The sequence below is a fragment of the Musca domestica genome, unplaced genomic scaffold (assembly GCF_030504385.1).
Source record: "Musca domestica strain aabys unplaced genomic scaffold, Musca_domestica.polishedcontigs.V.1.1 2, whole genome shotgun sequence".
NCBI classification, from domain to species: Eukaryota; Metazoa; Arthropoda; class Insecta; order Diptera; family Muscidae; genus Musca; species Musca domestica.
This window is the reverse complement of record NW_026712249.1, coordinates 4,376,194-4,402,105: the sequence shown is the minus strand read 5'-3', so window position 1 is coordinate 4,402,105 and position 25,912 is coordinate 4,376,194. Positions and strand designations below refer to the sequence as shown.

The 25,912-nt window shown below is 34.0% G+C and overlaps 1 protein-coding gene across 2 annotated transcripts in view; it reads left to right on the top strand.

Annotated features, from left to right (window-relative positions):
• Window positions 1-1,401: 1,401 nt before the first annotated feature.
• LOC101899537 (irregular chiasm C-roughest protein) overlaps window positions 1,402-25,912 on the top strand; it is a 101,482-nt gene continuing 76,971 nt past the window's right edge. For both annotated transcript variants that reach the window (XM_059121693.1, XM_059121692.1), the window contains exon 1: window positions 1,402-3,433. The gene's annotated coding sequence lies outside the window, so the exon portion shown is untranslated. The remainder of the gene's footprint in view (window positions 3,434-25,912) is intronic.

Sequence of the window (25,912 nt, the reverse complement as noted above, 5' to 3'; positions counted from 1 at the left end):
CATATTTACGTATGCCGCATCGAAAGAGACAGACAAAATAAAACCAACAAAAATAAGGTCAAATTGCAGCTATGCCAACAAGCTGTAATGGCAACAGCCATTGCTACAATGAGGTTGGAGTATTTTTGGCTCAGTGTCCCACTCCTGATCTAATATTAAATTGGAAAATAACAACAACCCAAAGACAGGTAAAGAATCTACTAGATATTCTATTGGACAGCTGTTAGAAATAAAGAGAAAGCCATTTTAAATAAAAATGAACATTTTACCGGCAAGTATGGCCTCTGAGAATCGTTGCCATGCCATGAATGGTGAAATTCTTTAATTTCCCCAAAATAGAAATTCTCAGCAAAAAAATCTTCAAATAAATTTCTCTTTATTTAGTTTTTTATTGGAGACTTATCTGCAAAATATTAGATAAAGAACCTACTTGTCTCCTGTTTACACTCATCGTCATATTGCCGGTGGTTATGGTCTACAGAAATGTTATTCTCAAATTTAAAGAGATTCTCAATTGATTCTATTTGAGTGCCTCCAAAAATCCTTAATCCCATTTACAACTATGGGGGAGCATTAGAATTGAGAGCACCTACCACTCTCATTTGCTCAGACACGCGCCTTTTATTACAACAGGAGTTGATGCTTAGAGAAAGCAGAGAGTCCCAATGTCTCTCAGTGTGTGTACGTGCTCCACCACTAGACTTGTGAATGAATTCCCTAAATCTCAAAGGTAGAGTAAGCTTTCGTATGGGAGTGCGTGTGAGTGTGTGTGGCATGTTGTGAGTAAGAGTGCGTAATTTTGTTGTTGTTTGTTTAGTACTGGTTACAGCCATTGTGATTACTCAGAGTGAGTGTTGACAAAATGCAGATGTGCCACACACACTCATGCTACACACATTTACTCACTTAGAAAACATTTTGTCCTCGACTGTTGTCTGTTCAATAAAGAGCTGAACTATTTTAGTGGCTGCTCAGAGTGAGGGGGCGTATGAGAGGGAAATAAAACCAATTGGATTTTTTTTGTGGGTTGGGGGAAGATATGGAGAGTGTGTGGTGAAATTATCTGTTTATTATGGTGCCTGGTACGCAGGAGAAGCATAAATAGATCTCTTCGGTTGTGTGTGCGTGTGTTATTGTTAAGGTGCAGTGTGGCGACATTGTTTATGTTGCAGCATTGTTTTGATTTTTGTTCTTCGCCTCTTTGCTGCAATGGAAATGCTGCTACTGATGTCGCTGCTGCCGCTGCTCTCTTTCTCTCCGTGTTCTAACCACACTGAGGGCAAGCAGAGCCCAATGCTGGCTATGTCTGAAATTCCGATGTCGTTGCCTTGACTAGCCATCCAGCCAGGCAGGCAAATAAGACACACTCACACAGCCGCGTAGACGCGCATCACGAACACGAACGTAGAAATATGTGAGCGAACAGCAGCAAAGACAAACAGACAACAGCCAACCAAACAACAAATCAACCAACCAGCCAGGCAGCCAGCCATCCAGCCATTGTGGACAAAGCAAGTTTTAGTACGTGTTCCTCCGTGTCTGAAAACAGTTCGAATTCCTTGACAGAGCGCGTGAATTTCCGTTCCGTTTTGAAATTGTCACACCAACATATCACAAGCTGGAAAAGCCAAAGCAAGACAGACAGTAAGACAAAAGGAAAAACGACACAGACACATACACACACACACGAAGAAAGCACGCACAATTACACATACATACCCACACATTCAGACACACAAACGTATACATTCATTTACTCATTCACCTCAATAAAAGCGACAACTTGAACATACCTATACGCGAATAAAAGCACACACATACGCCAATACATACATACATACAAACAAATGGAAAATTAATACTTTAAAGCAAAAATTGCAATACCTACATATCCTTTGAAGAAAATGTTGTGAGAAAACAAAGAAGGCGAAATAAAAAACAAACAAAGAAAAATAGTGAAAAATAAATAAAATAATTATAGAAAAAGGACCTGAGTCCAATAACAAATGACGGTGCATATCAACAGTCCCGAGTGAAATCGAAACAAAGTTTGTGGAAAAACTACATTTTCGGAAAACTGGAAAATTTTTAACAAAAAATTAGTTGAGTGAAAATTGTTTAAATTGTCTTAAAGTCTAGTGGCACGTTTTGCCAGTTGAATATTTTGTCCAGTGCCAAACACACGCACACACACAAACGTACATATGTACATATATTATAGTCCCACATAAAACAAAGGTCTATTCATCGTTCAGTGAGTTCGTGTTTCCTTTTTGTTATGGTCAATGTGTGAGTGGGCCAGCAAAGGACTCTCCAACAAAACGTGGCTGAATCTGTTTTGCCAAGAGTGCAAAAGTGGTGAAAATTCAATTTTCAATAAAAGGTGAAAAAGCCAAGAGAAAAAAGGAAACCAAAAGAAAATAAAGTATTTGGCCCAAAAAAAGTAATCTCAGTAGACCCAGTAAAAAATTTTTAAACAAAACATATCACAACAACAAAATTCAAATAAAACAAAAATAATTTTCTATTTGTAAACCAAGTCAATTAAAAAAAACATAACATCAATAATATTTTGCCTCAAGAGAAACGAAGCAAAAGAGCAAAGAAACGAAACGAAACGACAAATCCCCCAACCAAACATATCATCCGCATAAAATCGTTTACAAAACAGCTTAAAGCAAAACAAACAACAACACCAACAACTATTCCCTCTCAATCTCTCTTTAAAATCCCAAGTCCAAAACAAAACCAGAAAAATAAAAGAGCAAAGAAAATAAAACAAGTTAATGTAACCGCAAAAGACAACTTTGCCACAAGTGTAGCAGATTTGTGAAGAATCCAAGAAGAAGCTGAAGAAGCCAAGAAAATAACAACCAAACAAACGCCAAAGTATTTGTCGACAGAAAACCGCGCTTCCTTTGGAACCGGTTAACTAACCCATGCTTGGCAGATAGCAAGTTCCCCCTTCGTTCGTTCATTCAAAACCAAATAAATCAGTGAATCAAATGCACCTGTTTTGAGGCTGCCTCGGCCAGCATCTCAAATCTTTGTTAAGCGCCTGTTTTTCCAGAGGTTGTTAACTTGATTGGGTGCAACATTTATGCAAAAGTTAATGGCCTAAAGGAGACCAAAAACAGCAACAGCAGCATCGATCCCAGTGCATTATAATAACATGTTTTTCTAAACCAAAAAAAAAAAAAAACTCAACGCATAAACTTGATTGGATATAAAGTTTTTGTTTTTTTTTTTTGCCGCTGCTGCATTCAACATTTGCATCATCAGCATCACCATTATTACGAAAACCAGTTCATCAAATTGAAAAAAAAACAACAACAACGACACCAAATCTGCGAAAGGAAGTTACGCTCCGGCCAGGCAACTCCATTCGAGCTTCTAATTAAAATTGGATTTTCTTCTACTTCAAAAATTTATGGTAAGTCTCAATTCTCTAATGATTTGTATTATGGAGATAATCTGCAACGAACAACAACAACAATGATGACGATGTCGACAACATGCATTCGAAAGTTGCCTACTTTTGTTGTTGCTGTTGTATTTTATATATTATCCTCCACAGGGGGTATCAATGAACTGTTTTCCGGAGTTCAATAGTAAATATGTGACACATGAAATGCTACAGTTACCGATAGCCAAAGGGAAAACTATTCATGTTGCGCGTTGCGAGCTGTTTTAGGAAATCCATGATTGACAGTTTTTGATTAAAATTCCTGAAAGTGGGATTTTTTTTTATCAGAAGTAACCTTTTTTCGAGGTAATGAGTGTCATGGGAAAATGTATTTGTTTGCATAAAAAAAAAAATGCAATTTTCCCTAACATGAAACAGGTTATTAATGGAGATGAAATGCAAGGTTTATACAGATTTCAAGAGTGCTATCTACAGGTTCTACGGTCCAATTAAATATAAGATTTGAAGATGGGAAATTGATAATTCCATAATTCTTTGTAGAGTGAGTAATTCTGTGTAGAGTGATATAGAGTGATTCCAGCATGTATTATAAAATTTCTTCTTAGGCTTAAGATGTGATGGGTCGAGAGTAAGTGGAATTTTGCATTTTTGCCGGATATATAGAACACAAAGTCATGTGGGCGTTGAGTTCTATTTCCATCCACCATAGGCAGAAAAATCTTCGAAAGTGGCTGTAGCGAAATTCAGTACGAAGGCCATAATAAAGATAAAATTCCAGTGAAACTCGGCCCGACGTTATACTGGGGGCTACACAGAAGATGCTTACATTTTTTACAAGGAAGTTTCCTAGCCTTTTGTAGAAGTTATCAATCCACAGGCAGTTCGGTCCTAAAGTAGTAAAGTAGTATAAAATTCCAGTGAACCTTGGCTCGACGTTATACTGGGGCTACACAGTTTTTTACAAGGAAGTTTCCTAGCCTCTTATAGAAATTATCAATCCACAGGCATTTAGGTCCTAAAGTATGGTTAAAATAATTATATTACCGAATATCGGTGGGTTGATGGCTCCGTGGACGTGGTCGTGGAGCACCTCCGATATGTTTACATTTATGATATTTTTATATATTTATTATTTGCAATATGCGGGATTTTACGAAAATAGGATTGGAGTTTGTAACGGAAATTTATTCGGAAGAAAAAAAGCTTAAACCTCAAAATGCTGAATTTATCTTTCTACGATTTTAGACTCCTAGGGTGGGCTTACGCTAATTTATTTATTTATTTTTATTTTTTTATTTATTTATTTATTTATTTTTTTTTTTTTGTACGGAGGGACTGCAATGAACCGAAAATGCCTCAATCCTGTATTATAGCATAAATTAGGCACTTCCTTTATTTGAAACGTATGTCAAGACGTGTACGACCTTCAAACTTGAACTGTCTCCAGACATATGATCATAACTTGTTTGTAAGATGGCGTAATTGAAATACACAGGCAGGGCTGAATTGTCTTAGAATTTTTTTGTGAAGTCTGAAATAAATGTTTCGATAAGTTCGAAATGGTAAAATTAATATAACTACCACTGTAATGTAAGATATAAAAGCAGAGTTAATTTAATCAGAATTCGAATTTACTCATTTGTGGACATGGCCGTTGTCAGAAATATTAATGGGAAATTGCATTAGTGAGTACAAAACTGAAGCAGATACCTATCTAAGCCAATCGTTTTGAAGGTGTGCTTCGTATTTTGTATATCTAAAATGGAATTGTATTTTCTCGGAAATTATAGTTATTTTACCTGTAATGGGTTCTCAAAATCTGGGGTCTCCCTTTTGTTGGGGCTCAAGGTCTAAATCGTTAAGGTATTTTTTTATAATCCCGGGTTCCGTTGAAAATTCGCTCAAACAATTATGTACATTTCCTAAGTTGGAAACAAATAAAATGGTATTCGAAATTACAGCAGAATCAACCTCTGTGAGGGATTTCATTTCTTTTCAAATTGTCGGCTGAGGAAAATACCACAACGAGTGGATCGATATTGCCTATCTTCGAACTCAATCTAAGTTGGATACACGTTTCGGTTATTGGTTTTTAAGGAAAAAATTAAATGAAAATAAATATTTAAATATTTTAATTAATAAAATATTTTAAATTCGACATTTTCCCACAAAACAATGAGCATTTGCATTGAATGCATGAATGCCAATCAATTCAACCAGAACAACTAATAGCAGTGCTGTTTCAATTTTTAAGACACATAGCCACCATAGTTTGTCATTCCGTTTGTAATACCTCGAAATGTCCGTTCGTCTGTGTAAATCACTCTAGCCTCGAAACGAAATGAAGTCGTTTTATAAAAATGTACTCTGATGTTTGTTAGGCCTGCAGGATTTTTTTTGATGACAATGGCTATATAGGTCTGTATATTGGTATAGCCCCCATATAACTGGACCGGCCGATTTTATGTCCTTTTTGGTTTTAATCACAATTTTAAACGGTATTTGCTCTAAATTGGCAGTATATATATTAGGAATCATATATGCATAGAACCGGCCATTTAGGTCCATGTTTTGGTGAAGTCCCCATATAACCATACCTTCTGATATTCGATATTTTGATGATTTGCGATACAATTTTAATCGGAAATGTTTTAAATTAACAATTTGAAGTTAATTACAACCTATGACCGAAAATTGATTAAACAAGTCTACGTCTTCGTATAGCCTACCTATTTTAGGTATTTTGACGATTTTAGCGACATTATTCACCACAATTGTTTCAAGTTTTGCGTTTCAATATCGTAATAGCCCATGACAAAAATTGCACATACAGGTCACGTGCCGCAATATAACGGTAACTTATTCTATTCGGGTTTTATGATTTTGGCAGCATTTTTAAACAGAAGATTTCTGTCGAAAATTTGTCGTTTTCTAAAAATTTAAAAAAAAATACTGCTTCTATTTTCATGTCGACATCGGAAAAACTTAAGGGGATACGCGAATTGCTTTAAGGCAGCACTTAAGTACTTCACATCAGATTTCATATTGCACAGAAATTTTGTGTAATAATATTTTTATTAGAAAATAAGTTCAATTTAATTTTTTTTATTTAAATCTGTATGTTTTGAGATTTGACACTGTTTAAGTAAATGAGCGATACATAAATCGAACTCAATTTTTAGGCATTTCACTGCACTTATTTTTAGCAATTTTCCCAACCTTAAAGTGAGCGATTTTTTAGGTGAGAATACATAAAAGGATTGTCTCCGGTATGGGTCAACTGCTAAATTTTAGAAATTTTATTTATCCATTCTATGTTTAGCTCGCCTACTGAAATTGCACGAGAATCTATATAATTGATCTCAAAAATCGAATAATAACTTCTATATAGAAAATTTTCATTGTATCTTAATTTTTTTTATTTACTGTAATAATATATAATTTTCTTTGATTTGTGAAATTATCGAAATAATTTGGTCATATCTTTAATAGCTGCTTATTGTAAATAAATACGCCCCGCATTTGTTTTATCACATGTGCATAAATTTTTCCTTCATTTTTTTCATGTGTTTTTTGTTTATTTGTTCAATTTTCAGTACCCGGTATTCATTTTTAGATTTTGAGTTTCAAGTCTTTGTAGACAAATCAATATGAGCGTATGGGTCTGCTTCTGTATGACAATAAAAAGTGAATTTGAAAGAAAAACATCATTCCAAATAAAAAAAAGTTATTTTATAATTTTGACTTTCTTTAATTAAATCCAAAATTTGAAAACACACTTTGGGAATTATGATGTTCGAATTCGTCAGATTTTGAACTCCTGCCGGAGCATAACATTATTTCCAGTCGAAAATAATATCCAAGTTATTGCATATAACTGAGCGTAAGCCCAAAATAGATACAAAAAAAAACATTTACAAAAATCCGATCATATGGGAATTATTATTATTTTCTCTAGGTGAATGAATTTTTCCGGCATTAGAGAAACAACTTCTTCGGAATTATTGATGATCTTTTTTGTTTTTTTTTTTTTTTTTTTTTTTTTTTTGAAATAAAATATGTAATTTTTTAATTTTTTTTTTTTAAATCTTTTTATATATATTTTTATTTTTTTGTTGTTTCTGCAATTCCATTATTAAAATAATACTTTTATTGAATATTGGCACATGAAACTTATTTTTCCCATTGGAAATTGTTCTTTGTTAATATGTTGGCACGCGCATTTTCCTCAATCACAATTACCTTCCCGAGAGTGTGCAGCTGGGTGGAGGATGCTGCATGGGTACCAGGTCACAGGGTGGTTAAATGAGCCCACAATTGATGTTGATTTTGTCGCCAATTTTCACAATGACCTCGATAAATCAAGCAAATGTTGTTTTGTATGCAATGCCAAACTAACTAGAATCATTATGCATATACATACATACAAACATTCACACAATTTGTATTGGGGTGTAATGAAAGAGGTGGGAAGGGGGTTTGTTAAATGGGGAGATTTTTGTAAATATTTATTTCCAATTTCTTCTACTTGATGTGGGTGAGGATAAAACGGAATGTTTAATTCTAACTTGCTACACGGTAATATTTTAATAACGTTTGGACCTGTTGCCCCATATACCCCATTCCTTTTTGTTCCCTAAGTGGTGAACATTCCGAATAATATACTTCACAGATGTGCAATTAGAGCCGAATTTTCTTCAAATTTGTCTCTCATTAATATAAGAGTGAATCGACCAACTTCTTGTGGTACCTTCTAGCCTCTCCAGAATAATTCAATATCATATATTTTATGGAAAGCGAATTGAGTATCCAATGTCATATCTCCATCCCCTGCACTGAGAAATATATACATCAATGAAAATTCTACTTCATTATAGCCTACACCACATAGTGGTGCGGGTATTATGTATTTGTGCATAGAGGAGGAAGCGAGATAGACCCATAGTTACTTTTGAGGATCGTCATAGAATCACTTTCTGAGTGGATTTATGCATGCCAGGACGTCTGTCCATGTATTTTTGTGAACAAAACACAGGTCTCATTTAAAAAACTTTTGCCAAATTTAATCGAGATCGGCTAAGATTTGTATATAGCTCCCATGTATATCCTTAATCCGACTTCGGGTGTAATGTGCAAATAATGACTAATATCAGCCAAAATGGAGTAAAGTTTAGGTTGTACGTTTCCATTTTGTGGAGCTCGGCTCCGATATATTTTTTTTTAATATAATCCTTCTCGAAGTGATATCCTACATTCTATAGCAATGTTATTTGGTATGAAAGATAAAAATGTCTCCGTCAAATTTAGTGAAAATAGATTTGGAATTGGATATGCCTTCCCTCTGAAACCAAACTATGAATGTTCTTAAGCCAAATGTCGATATTATTTTGTTCCAGGAGCTCTACTATGTATGCATAGTGGTGTAGGGTATCATGTAGTCGGTCCCGGCCGACTTTTTACTTTTCCTTACTGGGTTTTAAGAATCAATTCCTGGATTTTCATTGATAACATTCTCTCCTAAATGTTTATTAGATTATTTTTCTCTCTCCCTGGTTCACTCTAATAGTTCCTTGCATTACAATCGCATACTTGCATTATTCCCCCCAGCCAGGATACACCTCCAATACTCCTACGTTTTTTAAAAAAATAAACCTTGTTGTTTCTCTAGTTGTTTCCTCACACACACACATTCTCACAAAGCAACAGAACCGAAGAAGCAGTTGCAAACTTTTCTAATCAAATTAACAGCAAATTCACGTGCAATCAAAAACTCTTCTGCTTCTGTTCTTGACATACCCCCGGGGCACCCACCCGATAGAAGGAATTTCAGAACAGAGTAGTTATAGTAGTGTTGTGCTCATGACGATTACATGGTAAACACTTGAAAGCCAAGAGAAGAAGCAGTCAGTAATGGCAATCGCATTCTGGCAATAGTACATAATTCGTTATTGTTGTTGTTGCTTTTGCAAATTCCAAAATAAGCAGAGTCCTAATGCTCTACATAAGAGTTGAACTACTTATTTGGTGGTGGTTGTTGTTGAGGTTCTAATCATTATTTTCGCTATTGGAACGCGTAACAATGACTGCAAATTATATCAAAGTCAATTATTTGAATTGCTGTAGTTGTGTGTGTATGTACGAGAGTGTCTGTGTGTGTGTTTCTCGAGTTGGCCAACTTGTGTTGCCTTCAATTTAACCGGCTAGCCTGTGTTCGGTAACACATTACAAACCAACAACTTGAAAGTATTATTTGCATGGAACCAGACCCTAATGGGACTTTAAGAAAGCTATGGAGAAACTGCAAAGAAAAAAATCAAAAATATAATGGAATAACAACAAACTAGGACTTGCAATACCAAGAAAACCGGATAAGGAAACGTTCTGTAGAGAAAAAGTTGAAAAAACAAACCCAAAACTGAAGAAGAAAAACAAAACATAAAACATATTCCCAAGCACTGGAAGAAAACGTTAAAGAAAACTGGACAAAAAAAAAAACAAACAAAACACAAGGACTCTGTTGCCGCCGTAGAACAAAAGACGAGAATTAATTGCAATTTTGTTTTGTATTTTTGGTGTGTTTTTCTTTCGGTTCCTTTAGTTTTCCGTCTTTCCCTTAAGGAAATAGACCAATAAGTTGCAACTTCATGCTCGGCCCTGCCTCCTGGGTGGGGGAAAATGTTGTTTTGGAATTAAATTTTAATTACATAGCCAAGTAATGGCAACACAAACAAGAATCACAACGCTTCGCAAAGCTTACCCAGCCAAGAAATACAATAAATTTGTAGAGGGATTTTGTTTTCTTAGTTAGTTTTTTTTTCTAGAATTTATTTTGCATTTATTTTTTGTATGAATTGAAATAATTGAATTTATGATCGAATTTCAAGCCAATTATTGGCAAGCTAAATTATCCATAATCAATGTAAATTGTCTGTGGTTGTATTTTTTCTAGAAAATTTTGGAGGATATCTCGAAGAGATATAGTTAAATTTAAAGAAATTTAAGAAAGACAATTTGTAAAATCAACTTTAGCAGACATAAGAACTGTAAAGAAAATTGTCCCACAAAATTCAACTTCTTTGATAATTGCATGAAAACACAGTACATTATAAAAGCAGAGATATATAAAACACGTGTGTCAGCGTTTTGAAAGTTTACGCCGCAAATTAACCTGAGTGAAAAGGCAATTTCCCATTTTTTCCGCATTCTATTTTCATTTTTAGATTAAGATTCCTTGCAATACAGGGTGAGATAAAAAAACTGCAACAAAGTTAAACACTATTTTTTTTTTTTTAAATTTTATTGACGAAAGAAAAAATTGTCTGAAATAGCATCAAATTTTAGAATAATTTTAGATTTTTTCAAATTGGTCACCTTTGCCCCGAATTATGGCCTTCAAACGGCCAATGAAATCGTCACACGCTGCTCGAATGTTGCTCTGTGGTATTTTGACCCATTCCCGTCGAAGCGCTTGCTTCAGGTGCTCGACACTTTGGTGCCAACCTTGCTTTACACGGAGATTTTGGTAGCCATTGTGCTCTGGAAATGAACCGAGGAACCTCATTTTGTAACCATTCTTGGGTGGCGCCTGCTGAGTCCAATGGTGCTGAGTCCTGTTGGAATGTCCAAGGTCTTCAGCCAAAATGTTTGTGTGCCCAAGGCTTCAATAATCCTGTAGAATATTTTCGCGATAACATTCGGCATTTATTCTGATGCTACGGTCGATTAATACGAGCGGAGAGCGACCATCGGCTGTTATGGCGGCCCACGCCATCATCATGGCCGGCGCTTGAATTCTGGTGGCCAACCGAAGGTGCACTTTTTCAGCTGAATTCTTTGGCAAGTAAACACGATCATTTTGTTTGTTCACAAACTGCTGGACAATTTTCTTCTATTTTCTTCCTGTTGCGGTGTTTTCTTCCGTCCACTTCCTTGACGTCGGGCTACGCTACCAGTATCACGGTAAGGAGCGATGGTACGAGACACAAAAGATTTATTCACATTTTAATGCTGGAGCGTTCTAACGATAGCCACTTGTGAATTCTGTCACTGAAATAATTTTAACAGCTGTCAGACGAGTGGCTTAGAAATGACAGCAGTCTGAAGTTGGTTGCAGTTTTTTCATCTCACCATGTATAATAAAATTCGACGAAAAATAATTTTGTAGAAAATTAAGACTTACTACGACCCGGTTTAAAGTTAATTTTGAACCATATTTTGAAAAAGGACCAAAAAGAAGATTGAAGGTCTCTTCCACACGAATCCTCGTATTGTTACCTGTAATTTCCCCAAGAACACTATATACCTTAAATGAACGGATTCCAAGGAATCTCAAACAAAAAATTTAAAGACATCTTGAGGAGCTGAGAAATTTCCCCTTCATTTAGGTTATTTGGCGTTGTAAACTTAAAAAAGCCGATACATGTGTCTTCGTTTTTAGCTCTTATTTCATAATCTGCTGGGTTTTTTATGTAATTATTGTAAACATTTGAATTATGTCGCACAGTGTTATATTCAGCATTCCCATATGATATTATTTTAAGTGATCCAACAAATTTCCACGTTGCGGCTTAAGACCCTTAAACCAGATCTAGAGGATTTTGTGTGATTTAAAGGATCTAAATACTTTCTCAATCAGAAGTGACTTTTTTGTTGCCAAAAGTGGCCAACGTAGGTCTAGGGTTTTGAATGGCTTTTATAATGGCCTGTCCTTCCTCCTATTTAACGGATTTTCGTAATTTTAAAGACTTTGGCATCTTTTCCAGCGAAGTTTGTATATTTTATTGTTTATTAGATTCATGTGGAATGAAAATTCGTCTTCACAAAATATTTGCAATATAGGACCACTTTTTGTCATAAGCCCCATAAATAGTTTCCGGTCGATTTTCAAGTGATCTAAAGGACCTAAATTCATTCCCAATCAAAAGTGACTTTTTATATGTGTTAATCCTAATACGCACAACACATTATCGGCAAAAGTGGCCAACGTAGAGGTTTTGAATGGATTGTATAAAACGCTTGACCTCTCTTCTCTATAATCTGCCCTCATTTTCCATCTGAATATATATATATTTTTTTTTGGTGACCGTCACCCAGATATATTAAATATTAATTGAAATTATTGAAGACTATTTCGCAAAGATATAAAATATTAGTTTATGGTATACCACTTATTTTAAAGACGACACATTTGGATATACCATTTTTCCTATCAGTTCCCACCAATTGGGATTTTTTCCAGTATAATTCTTCCAAAAAATGTTCCTAAAACTAGGTCCGGTTATAAAACAAAATATTTGAAATACTTACTTGAGTCATAACACATTCTGGGCAATTCAAAGCGTGGTAATTTTTTTCTTAAAATAATGAAATGCTTCAAGTCAATCAATTGGGCGCCAAATCTTTTATAAACCCAAAAACTCCCAAATTTCGAAAATTTATTGATTTATAATACATTTTTCGCAAAATATAAAGAAATACTATTAATATCAGATTATGATTATGAATTTCGAACTCATATGTATACGGTCCGAATTCCACAATTTTCGTTTTCGAACAATATTAATTTTTTTCACTTTCTCATCTCACCTGGCACCAAATTTTTTACCTTTTGACCCACTTTACCGTTTCTTACCTTTTTACCTTTCCTCACTTATCCGCCATTTCAATTCAATTAACTTTCTTCATATATTCATGTTCATATTGAAAACAAAATTTTGTTCTTTCGAATAATACTCAAATAGATTTGTACTGGAATAAAGTTTACGCAAAGTTTAACAAGCTAATTGTGTATTGAAAAGTAAAAAATAAAAAAAAATAGTTGTAAATTTTTCTATAACGACAAACTAATTTAATTACTTAAATTACTCATAAAAAACACACACACACACACAAGGCAACGACTAGATCAACTGCGGGCCAAGTATTGCTGCTCTTATTATCCTTAGGGCAAAACTTCTGTGGTCATTCACTCTCCAAAAGCTGTGCTTCGTTCTACTCGAGAGGAGACAACAACATTTCGTAATGTTCTTGGTTTCTTTCATCTACTCTTCCTTGTGATGCCTCTGTGGCCTTTGTGTTTTCCACTGGCAATCATCATGTCTTTGATGGCGGCAGCAGCACAGAGAGGGAGAGAGAGAGAGGGGGCCAGCAAAAGAAAGACATAAAAAACAAACAAGTTCATCAACCATCCGCCAGAGTAGTTCACTAAAATGTGTCCACTTAACGTGGCCAGGATATTCGCGTACCTTGGAAGACACAACACCAAGAACAGCAACAACAACAACCACACCAACAACAAAACTTTGTCCAACATTGCTCTTCACTTGTAGTTTTCTTTTTGAAATATTTATGTCCTTAAATACAAAAACTTTTTGAACTTATTTTAACGACAGCGACAGCAATCTTGTGAGATAAAGTCAGAGTGATGGGCTGCTCCAGCAGGGAGGAGCGGAGGGGACCAATTTCTACAGAAGAGAGAATAAAAAGTTGTAAAATTGCGCGTTTTCACTTGTGCCAGAAATCGAGTTATACTAAACTACAGTATAACGAATAAAACTAAACTTACTCAAAATGAAATTATCACAGAGAACTATGAGAGCACACACACACACACATACATACACATGTTCAGAACTTGGCCATACAACAATTGTTGGAAACCATTTTGGAGCCAACCCACCCCAACCACTCGCATACCTCGTCTAGGATGATAGTTTGGTGTTATCTCCCATTGCCTGGTTGCCACTCGCTCGCTCTTTTGCTCGCTCGCTTAGCTCGTCATAAAATTGCAAACAATGGACTTTGAACAACGGCCAACAAAACCTTTTCTTTGCATGCATTTTCACACAAAAGTCGTAACTTTACATTTTTAAACATTTCACTCGCACAAAGTTGCAACACAAAGAGCAGCAGCGGCGGGATGGGTTTTCCTATTGTTGGCCATCACTGTATTTTATATCCTGAAAATCATAAAATATTCATGCCAATTACAAGGCAAGCGCCTCTGTTTCCCTCCCGCCGCCATCCAAAACCCCAAAAATAAAAAAGGACGAAAGAACAGCACAATAACCAAACTGAAATGAACATAAATAGTCAAGTTGTTTTCAAAGAAACCCCGCTCCCCTCTCCTCGCTTCGCAGGACCCCTTTTTGGGGGAGAAAAAAATATATATTCTGTTAAAACCACCCCACCTTACACTAAAAAGGATATAACTTTTTGTGGAGCAGATTTTTAACTTATTTAGTTAAACTTAAGGGGCATGACTTACAGACTGATATATTAACCTGTAAAAATACAATACAACAACTAAAACAACAAGTACAACGATGACGACGAACTAAATAAAAGCATAGCGTATAGCCACAAACTTTTGTTACGTTTCAGAAATAACCAACCGTTGACCATTTAGTTCGTGCTTTATTTCTGTCGTATTTTTTTTATTTTTTGGTTGTAGAGCTTTGCTTAAGTACATAAAAGGCATGAAACTGCTTTATTTAGTTTTATTGCTGCTCACAAGAAATGTAATAAACTTGCAGGCGACGAGGTATGGGCCACCTACACACCTAGTACTACAACGACAACAACAACAACAACATCAAGAATAACAAATGGTGATTTTCGGAGAAAATTTATAACAACAAAATAATATATTTACGACAGCAAATATTAAACGAAAATTATTTTATAGAAAATTAACAATGAGTTGCATACTTTTAGGGGGTCATAAATTGTTTACAACATGAGAAAAATATTTTCACTAATAAATAGAAATATAACCTAGGTCCAGGCACATAAGAAAATATTAAAGAAACATTAAAAATATTAAAAAAATTAATAAAACATTAAAAATATGCAGTAGAGATAAAAAATTTTATTTTCTCCTAAAAGTATTCATTTGATAAAAACTAGTGCGCCACCAATATCTGTGCCCCGAAAATCCTATTTCTTTAGTTTATTTTTAGTATTTTTCCAATGATTTATGGAAAATGTTATAACACATCAGCTAAGTTGAAAATAATTATGAAATAAAAGATTCTAAATGTATTCGAGAGCATCCAAATCGTTCTCTTCTTTGATATAGGGATAGAGCTCACAACATCATGACTATAACGAAATTTGACACATTTTTCGTATCACATTTTATATTTTGTCTTGGCTAGGCTAAATTTCGATATCACCTAAAAATAGATTGTAGAATTTCTAAAATCAATTCCGAAATTATATTTTCCAATGTGATTGTAGTGCCGGGAGTAAGCACGATATACACACTTAGTTTAGTAAACACCAATTAACAACTCTCACTCTTATTTTTCAAAAAGGAGTGACACGGGCGAGCTCACACACAAAAAAGAGTGTCGAAGAGTGGGAGTTTTATACGAAGTTTCCTCTTCACATTCTCGTTCTTTGCGCGCCCTGTTTGAAAAATTAGGGTGGCTCGAATTGGCTCTAAAAGTAAAATCGAGTGAAAAAATAATTTGTTTTCAGATTTGTGTGTGCGAGTGTGTTTAACATCAAACGGGATTTGATGTTGCTCTGTACTGTAGAAAAGGGGGTAAAAGAGAGGGAAACGTGGGAGTGTGATCGATCGAGTACAGAAAAAAATACCTACACATTAAAATACCAGAATGGTATGACAGAAAACTATAAGAGAGAGTAGAGAACGCATGCTCGCCCTTACTCAAGGGGAACCTAAAAAATTAGTTTTGCTCGTTTAGTTTTTTCTACTCCCAGGAGTGTTACCCCTCAAAATCGAGGTAGTTTCACTCTTTACTCGAATTCGAGCTATTTTTAGTAGGACTGCATACAAACAGAGCTTTGTAAGATCAGCTGGAAATATATTCAGATTTTTTTTATTTCAGTTCAAAATCGCCTAAAATCGAATGTGTTATATCAATTGCAATAATTGTTGCATACTTTTAGGTCTGCTTATAATTTATGGTGTAGAGCACACTACAGGACTATACTGGCTTAGGTGTGACGATGTTGGGGATTTTCGGCCCTCTTTTCAACCCAACCTAGGTTTGCCTAGAATCGACATATTTTTCCTTGTCTCAAAATTTAATAAAGGTTATATTACACATGTTAGAGTCATATTATGATTTTTATGGCATACTTTTAGACGCTCTCAAGCAATTTTTATCTAAAAAGAATCACTTTAAAGGTACTTTTTCCATAGAAGCCCTCATGAAGGTCTTTTTTAAGATGAGATGTACAAAGAAATTCCTTTTCAATGGTAAAAAGAACACATTCAAAAATTTTCCATATAAAAATTAAAAAATGTCTGAATAATAACCATGTTGGGAAGATGGGCACGTCCCTGCCATAGAAGACCTTTATAATTGTCCTTTTTATATCACTTATATAGCAGATCTTTTTAATACAGAGGCCAGTCTTCCTTCTATGCAATACGTATTGAAGAATATTCTATTAACGGAAGACTTATTTCTCTAGGATACTCTTTGAAGGATTTATCTTGTATAATATTTAATTTTTCTTTACATAGGAGGCTTTTTAAAGGGGCTTCGTTCTGTAGAAGTCGTTTTGAAAATCTTTACTCAATGGAAAAACTAGTGAAGATTTCATTTACTTTTGATGTACTTTTAAATGACGCCTTTTTTCGATGCAATTTCTTTGAAGATCTCAGAAGAGCTTTGAAGGTCTTTATTCTATGGAAGACATCATGGAGAAGTCTTTTTAACTTTGAACGTGTTTTTAAGGCCTTCTGAAGACCTCTTCTTTTTATAAAATAGCTATTGAAGCTTGTGTTCTACAGAACACATTTTGAATGTCTTCTTTTAATGGAAACTTCTTTTTTAAGAAGACCTTTGATGGAATTTTTAATGTCAGACATTTCTTCTTTCAAAGTCTACTCCCTATAGAGTACTTTGGAAACATTTTATACCTAAAAGACGTTTTAATACTCTCTTTCAATTGAAGTCTTCTTAAACGAGTTCTTCGCCAAAGAAAAACTTTTGAAATTATTTTTCTTCAAAATTGAGATGATAATTCTGAAAAAAAATCTCTATAAACTATACATACACAAATTGAATTAACCACACCTACATATGCCATGTGCCACCTTTGCCAAATATAATTTTTTCCAAAAAATTCAATTTCCCCAACAAAAAAAAAAAACAACACAACTTTTCCATTTCGCTCACCTTCCCCCATATTGAACACAAATGACCAACAAGTTAAACGCTTAAAGTATGAACTTCTAATGCCAAGATATTTATAACTGACCAAAACACACAACAACAAAAAAAAGAAGAAACCCAGTAAAACACAGATTGCGTATTATTTTTCCAGCAAGGCCATGACTTAAATCTCTGGAGACAAGTTTTCTGTTATTTTATGCGTTTTTCCGGCTGGCTTAGTGACTGATGAGCAAGTTTTTGCAATAAATGGACAAGAGAGTATAAAAAAGAAGCTCTCCCTATTTTGGGCATGTAGGTTCACACACACACATATCCAGTGTTATTCAAAAGGACAACAAAGTTGTTGAAAAGTTTTCCTTAGTTCCTGTTGTTGTTGTTGTTTTTGTGTGGTCCCAAAACATAATTCAATATTAAAATACAAACGTCTGTTTAAGGACATCACAGGATAATGGTATCTCCCAACATAAATAACAACATTACCAATATAAACTAAGGACTGTAATGCGAAGAAAGGTGCAAACTGTATAAATTAGGGGATTCCTTGTATGGAGAGGGGATTGGGGGACTCAAAACCCAAAATTTTCCATAAAATTTTTATGTTAATGTATGAGAGCACAAAGAGAGGTCCATTCCGGCTTGGTGAGCTGACCACTGAAAATGGGTTGTTTGCTGTTTTCTTTTTTTTTGGTTTGAATGTGAATGTTGTCAAATCACTAAAATGTTCAATTTACGATGCTGTATTTTTGTTGACGATGTTGTTGTTGTTCGACAGTGTTATGATGTTCGTCATACGCCCCCAAAAATAAAAAAAGACACAAAGACACCACGGCGAATGAAATCAACCAAACTTCTGGAAATATCATTTGCATAACATTAACATGGCTACGACATCCATACAGACATACATGTGTATATGTATGTTTATATACATACATATTTAAAATGCACAATCAAGCGTGCATAACAGAGCATTATAGCCATATCTGTGCACACATCCAAACACTCATACACACACATGTAAGACCATGCATATATTTATAATATAACCGGATACCGCAGACACGCGGAAATATTAGAATGTAACTGGAATTTTGGCAAATTCCAAAGGAAAGTTGGATTGGTTTGGAAAATGGGGATACTGTCGATGTTGCAAGCGGAGCCAAAAAACCGGGTCCTCCCCACAAAAAAATAATTCTAAATTTTTGCAAATTAAATATGAAAAACTTAATTTCTTGACAGATCTTCTATCTGCAGGAGATCTCCTATTTATAGAAAATATTTTTATGGCTTAAAATCTATAGACAACCTTTAGCTATCTTCAGCTCTATTCAAAAAGTATTCTATTAGCAGAAGTTTTTATAAAGGTTGTCTAACTAGAAAATTGTTGGAAGGGGTTTCTTAGGAGACAAGACAGTCTCTATATTGGGGGCCATTTGTATGGTTTTTCATAAAAATCTGTTAAAGTTATTTTTTGAACTGAAAGCTTTTTATAGGTCTTCTTGTGATATATATTTTTCAAATTCTCCATCTGTAGGGAAATATTTAGAAATCTCCTATTTATTAAAATTATTTTGAGGAACTTCTATTCATAGGAAACGTTTTGAATACATTTGTTCTATAAAAAAAAACACAGTTAACAGACCATTCTGCCTGCAGGAGATCACCGGAAGATCTTCTATATATAGAATGATATTTGAATGCCTCCATACCCTAGAAGTCCTTGAAAGGCACTTTATCTGTAGAAGATTTATTGAAGGTCGTCGCTTTGTAAAGGATCTTATAAATGTCAGACCACTACTAAAGGACTTTTAAAAGGATATTCTAAATAGGATGTGATTTTATAAAAAATGAAAGCATAATTTGTATGGGATAGCTTTCATATTTTGTCTTGTTGTAGAAGGGGTTTTAAAGGTCTCCTTTCTATAGAAACCTTTTATATTGAACATGGTTTGCTGAACTTCTATGAATAGAAAACATTTTTAAGATATTTTCCATAGAAGTCTAATTCCTAAAGAAGACCAAGTTTTTGAAGATTCTCCTTACTTTGAAGTTTAATTTTCTACAGACAACTACTTGAAGATCTTCTTTCGATAGAAGACCTAAAAATGTAATTTTTTCAACGACTTTTTGAAGTTATATTTCCAATAGAAGACCTTATACAGAACTACTTCCCATAGAAGACCTTTTGAAGGTCTTATTTTAATAGAAAAACTTTCCAAAGCACTATTCCTAAAGAACTTGAGGGATTTTCTCCATAGAAAACATTTAAAGATTGTTTTAAGAGAAGACCGATGATTGTTCTTTTTTGGAGGATCTTTGGAAATCTTCTTTATATTGTCGTTCTCTTTCAATAGAACAACTTTCCATTACATATATAATACAATAGAAGAATTCCTCTTATAGAATAAGTTTGAGAGTTTTTTTTAACTGAAGGACATCATTTGCAGGTCTTAAGGACGACTTCTTTCTATGGAAGTATTTTTCTTACATTTTTTCTTTCTATGAAATTTATTTGAAGATCTTCTATCCATAGAGTATGTTTTAAAGTCTCCTCATTTTTAAGTCTCTCTCATAGACGACGTTTTAGGGTTTTCCCTCAATTGAAGACCTCAACATTTTTCCAAAGGGACAACGATGACCCTTCTTCTATAAAAGGCCTTTACTATATAATATTTCCTTTTTTTCGTAGAAGACTTTTGAAAGTCTCTTTCTATGGGAGAACTTTAAAAGGATTAATTCTATGGGAGAACTCTGTTTCTGTAGTGTACTTTTTATTGATAGACCAAAAATAAATTTTGAAGGTCTTTTTCCTATAGAAGATAATTTAAAGTTATTCTTTGAATAGAAACCTTTGATTTTTTCCATTTATGAAAGACCCTTTCTAGTTCTTTATACGTAAGGACTTTTTTCTATAGATTACATTTATTTGAACTTTTTCAGTAGAAGATCCTCTTTCAAGGGAATCCTTTTAAGGACTTAATTTTATGTAGCACTTAGATGTAGCACAAATATTGCATGTCAATAATATGGCTATTTGAAGATCTTCTTTCCATAGAATTTTTGTTTTATACTAAAATTATTTTTCCTATACAAGTGATTTTGAAATTCCTGTATGTCTTCTATCCAGAGAAAAAGTCTTTAAGATAATCTGGGAAACTTTAATTTTGGGAAACTTTACTCATCCTTTGAAAAGGATTCCCCTTACAAAACATTCAAGCACTCCCATTTTACCCCTACTCATAAAACATGTCATCTGAAAAAATGTCACAGAAATTAATTGCATACTTTTAGGACACATCAGACTTGACTTTCTAATAAATTCCACAAAGAACGAAACTTTAATAAATTTTAATTTATTATCATCCTAATATCTCAATTTGCAAAATTTACGTCCGCTTATATTTACATATATGTGAGTGTGTGTGTATGCCTGTGTGCACATACATATATTTGCCATATTGATTACTGAACCATTTGCAACCTACATTCCAACACAAATTCCCAAATACACTGACAAAGAGCTTGGCTGGTTGTGGAAAAATAACCCAGACTAAAAACCAAAAGCCAGAGGACAGAGGATAGGAGAGGCAACGACCTGTCTGTCGGTCCGTCCGTTTGTCTGCTGCCGGACTGTTTTGGTTTTGGTTTTTATTTTATATTCAGTCATCCAATGATTTTTATTGTTTTCCGTTTTGTATCATCATCAAAATTGAATTATTTCCTCTTGATTTTTATGGTGTACATCCCCAAAGTGGTATTGTTCACGTCGCATCAGCCGCCGCAGCAGGGCTGGACGGGCGGGGACAACCGTGATTGCATACACCTATCTACGCCATGTTCCTGGGGTAGATAATGTTGATTTTAATCAGTTGTCGTTTTATTTTTTACAGCAGCCTTTTGTTGGTGTTGTTGTTGCTGTTGTTACCCAAGTTGCCCATTTACCTATCAAAGTGGAAAGTTTACCCAGGTTCAAAAGTGAACTGTAGATAAAGAGTACAAATTGAGATTCTGTTGGTGTTGTGAAGTTGATTTGTGTGTGAGTCTATATGTGTGGGTTTGTGTTGGAGAGCAGGACACCCACACACGCATACAATGTAAATTGCTCGTATAAGTAATCGAATCAAATCAAACTTTGAACGTATAGAGAATATTTTATGTCGTATCTCTGGGGGAATCGTTTGCATGGAGAGCTGCCTCACAAAGGACATCCCATCATCGGTATTATTATTATGCTGTGGACGACCACCAGTGTTTCTGTGTCAATGGAATAGAAATAAAAAAGAGTTTGCATTTTAAAAATGGAAATTCTTTTTCCAACATATTTTTGTTGTCTACGTTCGGGTGCAAAACAAATAAACAATGTTGTGGTCCAACCTCGTTTCGTTTTTTGTTTTGTTTTACGAAAAATTATTTTATTTAACAATTTTTTATCACATTAGAATATTTATCGATTGTTTTTGCTTGGAGAATACTGCATTATTTTTTGGATTGGTTTTTGGTGTATATTTTTAGGGGCATTGTTTTGTGTGTGTGTGTGTGTGGGAGCATTTGGGAAAAGGGAATCAAATATTTTAAAAAGAAATTATTTGCATTGAATTTTATTATTATACATGTTTTTTTAAAACAAATTAGCATTCTGAGTCAAATCATGAATATTTTAAATGACAAAAATACAGACGATTCTCACAATATTTATATAAAATTAAAGGTGCTTTAGTAAAATTATTTTACCGAATTAAAAAAAAATCTAAAAGTGACACTAATTAGGTCTTTACTGCTATTATTACCGGGCTGTCTATATGAAAATGAAAAATTTAACCAAAATAATGTTGGTAGAAATATGTCCATCCTAAAACTAGGCACCATGTGCTTTATAAATACACTGTCAAAGACAAAAAATTGTTCGTGCAGATTATGAAAGTAGAGCTAAAAACAGAAGGCACATATATTTATCGTATAGTAGCCGGAACAGCGGGGCTAGTTCCCCCCTCCAACACATTTTTGGATATTTTCGAATAAAAATTTCTTTCGTATCCCTTGATATAGTGTCTTTGCCAACATTGCAGATTGTAATAGAAGTAGTAGCTAGTAGAAAAAAGGTTTTTTGGGAAAATAGCGTTAAAAACTCCTTTTAAACGGCATCGTAGCAAGTCAAAATATTCTACCAAATGATTTGTCATAAAATTCTAATATAGGTCTTAGAAGATGTCAAAAGTCTAAATCTTACCTTAACGCCAGGAATTCATGTCTATTAAATGTTTTTGATTAAAGCACTTGATCTGAATTTATACAAAAATTTCCCACAAGGCATACTTTTAGACGATAAACGTTAAAGACAAAAATGTTCTTAATCAGATTCTACTATAAGTCGTCAAAGAAAGTAAATCACTATTTCCAATGTATATCATAAAAATTTTTACATCAATGTTGCCAAAAAAATCGAAAATATTTCTTAATTTTTTATGAATTTTTTATCGGCCTTTTTTCGATTTGACGCCTGAAAGTAACATAAAATTTAAATTTAGGCAGAAGATATCAAAAGAAGAACTATTCTACACAAAATTTCACTATAAATCTCAAAATAAACTACATATCTACATATAAAAGATTTTAAGAAAATTACATTCGAAATTTAGAAGTAAAAATTATGTTTTTGTTATTTTTGTTGTTAATTTAAGAAATTAGTATATTTAATACGTACCATGAAAAACTATCATCAATATTTGTTAATAAAAACCCTCGTGTAATTTTTAAACATTTACAACTTTTTCCCGAATCTCTGAAAATTTCCTTAAAATTTCACTATAAAATAGCCATTTAGAAGATTTCAAGTGGACTTGATAGTATTCGTTTGTGGTTCAAAATCCCCAAAGAGGTTTCGGGTTCTTAGGTCGAACGCCTTAACAAAATTTGACCATATACAAAGGGACCCCTATCGTTTGAAGTATATAACACAACATTTAGGGTTGAAATTTGATAGAGACCTTTAGATTACATTCAGAATTATTAGTACAGAAGATGTGTCATATCTGCCCACTTTTTTCCCCATATAAGGATAACTAGGTTTGAAGTAATTTTTAGAGTTTGGCCATGTTTTCTATTTTTTTTTTTTTTTGCAAAATTCTGGTATTTTGAGTTTTTATTATATGAACACATTACCAAAATTAAAAAAAACTCTATTCTAAAATTATCCACCTTTTGGTACAGCCCTTATATGAAGATACGCCCTGATTTTAGTCATTGATGGAGTCTAAACCATATTTTAAAAAATGGAGCAAAAAAGACTATTTTATTGACTCGCTTGAGGGTTTAAATGTCCAACCAAAATATTCCTAACATCAACAGTTTCTAAGGATTCTTAAAAATTTGGAAGAGCCGGGAACTTGTCCCCTCTAATTAGGTTACTTTGCGATGTAAACTTTCAAACCGCCAATCTTCTATTTTTAGCTCTTCTTTCATGATATGCTGGATTTCCGCTATAATGATTGAAAAAATGAATTTTGTCCCACAGTGTAATTTTTGTAATTTAAAATGTCCATCCTTAAAGTAGGTACCAGTTTTGAACAAAAAATAATATAATTTATGAAATATTTAGGCAAATTATTGCACATTTTTATTTTAAGCCCTAAAAGTATGCACCAAATATCAATTATCTTATTGATTTTGTCAATAAATTTATTGATTTTACAAAACAAAAGTTTTCGAGAAAATCAAAGTTAAAAAATGTTCCCCTAAAATTAGACACTTTCAAGCTCATATAATAAATTTAAAAACAAATTATTACAATTTTAATTAAGGAACTTCCATCCTAAAAGTAGGCACCCATTTTGAACAAAATGAAGATTTTAGGCCCTGTTATGTTCCTCCTAAGTTATCACTAAGTGCGTTCGAACTCAAATAAAATAAATTTTAAAATAAATATCTATTGTAATGATTTTTTTCTAATTTAGGAATATCCATCCTAAAAGTAGACACCAGTTTTGCACACAATTGAACTTTTAGGCCTTTGCTCTCAACATATTTTAAATCCGTATTAAAATGAATTAGTTTATAAATTATAAAAAGTTTTACCTAAATTTCACTGTTTAAATTTTAAGATTTTTCCCTCTCGTATCCCCTTTTCAACTATAATTGAGCTTTCAAGCCCGCAGAAAAAAGAACACAAATTGTTATCCTCACAGACATCCACCAAACAAAAACAACAACAAAAAACTGTTTATCAGCCTTGGTATCTCCGAAAATTACTACTGACTGCCAGTCTGCCTATTTATCCCTGTATCTGTCCCATCAATTTTAGCTTAAATTTAATTTTTTCTCCTCAGGCCAAAAGAGGGGGAGAATAATGTTCGAAGAAAAAACAACACAGCTTTTTTTACGTACTGTGCGTATGCATGTTGGGGTACTTGCTCTATTTCTCTGAAAAACAACAACAACACCAACATAATAACAAAGTTGTATATGGTAATGGCATTATCGCTACTTATATATAGTTCAGGCAAAAAACTAATGGAAATTTGTCTCCACTGCCTTGGAACGTTGGCGTTCTGTGTTAAAATGTCGTTGGACGCCCGTTCTGGCCCGACTGGTGTTAAGATTGTGTCGGTGTATGTGTTAATTTAACAAAAAGTATTAAAAAGAGATTTTCCTTCTTTTCCTCATGTTGTGATGGTGAACCCTTTTTTATCGAAGAAGGCGCGCATTCTGGTACGCACTCAAGGCTGTGAGGGTGAACAACAACAAAATAAAAATGGAAAACTTTATCAGAACTTGCCGTTCGTTGATTTTATAATGCAATCAGCAAACAAGCAGATCTTTTGCTTAGAAGACAGCTAAGGAAACCCACGAAGTAAGCTTAAAAGCCAACAACAAAAACAATAGCCACCACTATCAGTAGCAGCATATTTTGCCCCTTGGAATGCTGACTTCCTTTCTCGGCTTTTTCCTTTGCAGGATTTACCAAAAACTTGGGGATTTCTTTGAATAGTCAGCCACCAGAAACAGCAGCAATAACAATTAAATAACTAAGTTTTTTGCTTCCAAGAATTCTTGGGTACGTTATATGCTGTTTTTTTTTCCTCATCCACTTCTTGGAAAGTTTGGAAAAACATAAGGGTCATTTATCCTTGAAAAGATATGCTTTGGGTAATTAGCACGATAATATGCCACACAAACATCCTCGAAACAAACTAAAAGGCCAATTGTAAACGTTTTGTAACGATTAAACTTGGCCAAATGGATTTTAATTGACCCTCGTACCACCACCTGACGTTTGATCTCTGCCGATCTCACACCACCCGAACTTCTTCTACTACTTCCTTTGGCTATAAGA